This window comes from Pollicipes pollicipes, unplaced genomic scaffold, assembly GCF_011947565.3.
Source record: "Pollicipes pollicipes isolate AB1234 unplaced genomic scaffold, Ppol_2.1 Scaffold_5724;HRSCAF=6776_pilon_pilon_pilon, whole genome shotgun sequence".
In the NCBI taxonomy this organism is placed as follows: Eukaryota; Metazoa; Arthropoda; class Thecostraca; order Pollicipedomorpha; family Pollicipedidae; genus Pollicipes; species Pollicipes pollicipes.
Window position 1 is genome coordinate 38,896,317 of NW_023596746.1, and position 5,872 is coordinate 38,902,188.

Consider the following 5,872-nt stretch of genomic DNA (forward strand, 5'->3'; position numbering starts at 1 on the left):
GCTAACCATTGCACCACAGAAGCCCAATGAATTGGCCGCACTTTCAGCTGCTTCGAGTACAGACCCGCACGGAGCCGACCGTTCGGTACTGAACTGAACCGACAGTTCGGTAGCGCCAGATCGACATAGGGGCCCTCATCAACTTGGGGTGCACCCAATACGGGCAAAAGGCATTCTGACTGGCATTTGAGGGCCCAGCCCACAGGACCGGGGGCGTAAATACGACCTCCGGCCAGCTCTTCGAACCTTTCATCGCCTCGGGACCTAAGTGTGTGGGGGGGGGGGGGGGCACGCACTCCCCAATCATGTCCAACTTCTTATCTTGCGTAGAACAAACTCGATTCGTGGCTGGACCTTGCACAGGTTGTTCAACATGGATTGGTAACCAATTGACCCTCACCATTTTTGGAAACCGTGCTCAGGCACGCCAGCCCAGAGGGGCTGGACGATAATATTCTTCTTCGGCTTGACACCGCGCGGCCAATGGGGTAGAGCACTTCACAGATAGGACCAATCCACGGATTGTGGATAAATCTGTGGGCCGGATTGAACCGGATCAGAAATTTCCACGAAAACGTGGATTAAGAATGGATCCGGTTTTGAGATGTGCCAGCTCACACGGATTGAACGGATTGAGAACCAATAACATGGACATGGTCACTAAATGGTCACTGATACGCTCAATGAAGGCATCAGCTAAGAGACAGACTATTCAACCAATAAGATAAAGAAGTTTTAAGTGCAAGCAATGCACAAACAGACTGCTTAGTATATAACTCGGCCACTTATTCCTCTAACAAATTTTCTGATGAACAGGTGGCACTGACAACTTGATGTGATGAGTTACACTCAGATGTGCTACTATGGAAAACCAGATGTCTCATTCCCTCCACGGGAGCTAAAATGCCTGAAAATCTAAGAACCTTTCTTATCATAACATAGCCGCCATTTCTCCTCCTTTTTTCAGCAATCCCACTCAACCTCAGTGGGTAACGCTGCTTTCCAGAGTCTAAAAAATCGGTAAGAACATGTTTTGTTCGCAGAAGAATACCATAGAGTTTTCAAAATCGAGCTCCTGTCTGAGAAATGTCAAAAAAGATGAACTGCATGTCAACAATATAGTTCCTGTTTGCCAAGTCAGTGAGCCAAATTTATGAGTTAATCTCAAGCTCCAATTTAAGTATGCTGCTTCGTCTGATCCATTTTCAGGTGTCTACCAGAGCAAAAATTGTTGCGTCCTTTTGTCCACTCCCCCACTTCCCCACTCCCCCTAATCAGTGTAACTCAGATAACGAGCAGCTCGGCACCTACAACCAGCTACAAAAGGAAGCTATCTCACCCAACAGTCAGCTGCTTGATGTGAATTAGGTACCGTTAAAATACAGCCGAAACTCTGAAATTAGGTAGGTACTCATGAATTGTTTCATATCCATTGTACTTCCACTTGCATAAACCATGCATAAATTGGACACCAACAGTGCATTCGCACACCTTTTGAATCTTCCGCATTGATTTAGAACCTCCATGGTACTACACAAAAAAACCTTTCTAGGTGTCACCCACTTTAAGGTGTTCGGTGCCAATGCGTTTACGTAGGGAGCGTGCTCAGCTTTCGTACCCCTTTTCCTTGGTGCCCAAATGCACAGTCTCAGCACGGTTTGGTGCAGTGCTGAGGGTGAAGATAGGCTGAGGCGATTCGCCAATTTCGTTCCAATCCACCCGCCAAGCGATTGTGCCTCTCACGTAAGGCAAAATCAACTTTAACAAGAATAATTGTTTTCACGTAATCTCGTAATCTTGTTACGTGTAATCGCGTAACAGGTTGATTAACCATTACGCGTTTTTCACGTAATCTCGTAATCTTGTTACGTGTAATCACGTAGCAAGTTGATTAACCATTACGCGTTTGCCGAAATCTGAATAGGTTTATTATACGAAACGAGCCTCTTTACAAACACTTGTCTTCAGTCAGTACTTTCAGTTCACCCAAATTCCACATAATACCAGGTCTGGCAGCGGTGAGGATTGGTCGAGAGGGTGGACGATGGGCCGCACCCTGTAGCCTTTCTCACAAAGAGTTGTTACAAATAGTTTGTATTTGTAAGTTGTAATTTAGAATGCACAAACTACAACTTCCAACTGTTTCATAAAACTAGCGAAGGTTGTAGAATTCTAGTTGTAAAATTATGCGCCGTGTGTAATTTCTCAACGCCAATCACCGGCCTTGCCAAGGACGTAAAAGAGTACGCCTGACCGTTTTTTAGCACCCCATACGCCCAACGCTGACGTGACGTCACTGGAGTCTTGCCACGGCGAGAGCAGCGCGCAAGCCCGCACGACGCATATTACGATCTGGATATCTGCGTTTCCGTTGGTTACAGCTGCATTGTATGCAAAATTTGCTGGCAAAGCCACCCTTTCTTTCTTCCGTCACTAAAAATAGGCTGCGTTATCAAACGATTAGTTCAGTGTAAATTCGGTAAACCTAACCTAAATTACATCACCCATACTGAGCGAGACGTTGGCGTCAAGGCATACAGTCAGGCTAACGCAGTCGGGCTCGCCGTTCTCGCTGTCCCCGCTCCTTCCGGTGCCGGTTTCTGTGTCACCCATGTGCACGTGCCCAGAGTCGCACTCAGAATCCTGGTGGAGCACGAGTGACACAGGGCTTTATGGAAGGCCCCTAGTTAAATTTCTTAAGTTTTGAGCGCGCCTCAAATTTTCCGTTTCTTTCGTTTCTGTTTTTACCCACTTATTCCGACGGGCGTGTTAATGAAGGGGCCATGGAATGAGCACTGACCCCACATACTTGTTTCGTTTAGGCGGCGTCGTCAGTGAAACACTGGGGGCCACAGAATACTTATGGTGCGACATTCTGGTGGCACGGGCGCCGAGCCTCATGATCGATTCAGAAGCCCTCTGAGGAAACACTGGTCCACTTTATGACTCCGGCCGTCCTCCGACGGGAGCAGTTAGTGCGACTCGGAGTAGAGGATTTCAGTGACGCACAATAATTTCTTGCAGGTACAGGTTATCTACTAAATGACACAGGGATCATTTCTTTTTTTTATAAAATCAGGCCCCTGGACAAAAAGGAGCAAGATCGTTTGTTGATTAATGGGCCCACTGTCCGACACATAACCATTCAATTGCGTTAATCAATGCGGGCCCTGTTATTACCCTATTTCCCATCCCCTTTATTGTCGGGGTACCCAACAATGCAAGAAGCCCGCTGACATTCCAGGTCCCGTCATTGTCCCTTTCTGGCAAACCGGCCCGCTGCCGACTCGGATTCCCTTGCTAACACAGGACCCCTTGTCTGGCACTGTGGCCTATGATAAAACACAGTGGCTCTTTTTCATCTGTGCTTACCTAGCCTCCGCGCGTACTTGCCATTAGTTCATACCAATAGCAGGGGCACAATCAATATTTTCTTAAGAGGGTGGGGGCAGGCCGCAGCGATAACGCATCAAGACAATTTTAAATTTTCTTCTAAGAGCGCTGTGGTAAATATGAAGACCTGTGGGCAGAATGGAGCGCCCCTTGACTGTGCTCCTCCAAAACAATCAAACTGCAGCGACAGCAGGGTTTGAAGACTATGATCTTGTAGGCAGGAGTCGGTTTGTCCCCTTTGTGAGTTTGTGAGGGCCCTCGTTTGACACCTGTCTACCTTATTTGGTTGCCCCTTTCACAAGTTTTTTTTGACCTCAATGCTACAAAATCTCAGGAAAATATAAATATCACAGGGATCTTCTTCAGACATGACCAGCGGTTGATGACCGTTCTACTAAGATAAAGGACTACTCCGAGCCAACAACTTGAAAAAACTGCCGTACATCAAAATCGAGTGGCCTAAGAGCCGGCGAGACATGTATTTAGAGCGAGGTTCATTCATAAATACCGCGGTTTTTTCATAATTCCTCACAAGGACGTAATGTCGATGAATAATTTGTTGGGGGAGGGGGGGGGGAGGGCGGGAAATGGCTCACCCTATCACAAAATATGCATTTCACCTAGGTCCTAGGTCATCCCCAATGATTTAGAAAAGCTGACGCCCCTGCTTGCAGGATAAAAGAAACACTAACCGAACCAGTACGACTTTGCTTGCTACCTCCAATCAAAGCTCTATTAATTGCCTTGCCTCCAATCGCTTTGAATGCTGCATCTACCCTACGTTTCCGCTACGCCACCACGATCGAGACAGCAGCGGCGGGGCCTATGACACAGGGCACCAATGACGTCATTGCCCTGTGCTGAGTCGCACGGTATTCCACCAGTGGGAAATCCAACAATGCCCCCCCCCCCCCCCCCGTCTAGTGTTTCATCCGCCAGCTGATGTTGCCAATGTCCGACGAGCGCACGAAAACAAATTATGCTATGGATAATCGCAAATACCGCGGTTTGCAAACAAAAACAAAATAAATGTATCGGAAAGGTCAAGGAGCAGAACATTAGGTTCCCCAATACCAGCAATCAAGTACATTTGTTACTGTATTCGCCGTGCGTCTTACAGTTTTAAGCAGAAGTAAACAAGCAATATTGGCACCGTCATGGCGAACAGCGAAACGGTGACTCACTGAACCAGCATAATACTAGTGTTCTGTTACCATGATGGACACCTATATTCCACTTACAGACATGGGATTCATGCATCGTTCACACCCGGCGATAGCTGTCCCTGGTTGGCGTCAACGTGAATGGCGTCGCATGCCCGCAGTTCGATAGGATGGCATGCCTGTTTTCACTTGCATGGGTAGAAACTACACTTAAAATTGAGACATTTCATAACCTATTTGTACATTCATTTCATCCCGGCAGTGACTTGCATGCCAGTAGGCCTACTCACGGAAAATGACCACCTTCGTACCAGTACCCCCCCCCCCCCCCCCCACCCCTGAAACGCGCGAGCACAAGGCAACGCAGGACTTCGATCAGGTCGGTGCGCCTGCCAAGGTCATGTATAGTGATGGGTAATAGCGCAAAGAAATAAATTTGCTGCACGCTTGGTTGCGCGGGCCATACGCGGAGTTAGAGATTATCAAATCCATCAACACCATCACTGGGTTACTTCATCTGAGCATTGCGTTCTGCGAGCTTGTTTGTCCTTCCACTTCCTCCGAGTACTCGTTTATTTTGCCCCTGGGGATTCTTCCCAGCCTCCTTCTTCTGCGAGCTGTGCGTTCACAATCCATTTTCGCTAGTGGCATTGCCTTAAGCTAACGATCACCTATTCTACAACGGGGTAGGCCATCGTTGATTTGTAGTTGTAATTTGTACTTTTAATCTTACAAATGCACCACGGCTGGAAAATCAGCTGGCCTTTATGAAACATACCAAGGTCCGGTTGTAGAAATTCTCGAGAGATTTGTCAATTTTTGTGTGTGGTTTTGTAGGTTTGTAATTTGTAGTTGTTGTTTGTAGGTTTCTGCTTCATGAAACACATTTTTACAACTACACATACAAATTTACAAACTACAATACAAATGTACAAAAAACTGCCTTTGTGAGAAAGGCTACTGGTCGTTCACATCGGTGTCGTGTGCAAGGCACCTCATGCCGCCATAGAACAATAAATGTGCTCATTTTCGTCATTACGCACAGGCTTGCAAATGTCTTATAATACTCGAAGCCAACTCGCGTTGTCTACAAGTTAAGAACAAACTTTTCGTCCATTCGTCTTGCAAATTTACTGCCATAGATGCAACATCGCAAGTCACCCCATGACCATTAAGTTCGGTGCAGAAGCAAATCTGTTTCTCAAAATTGTGATATCACGCAATAAGCACCAAAACTTGCGCTGCATCTTTCGGCGTCTAAACTGCGTATGCCATTCTCCACTGGTCGGGACTTACACCAGGCCACATTCGACTCG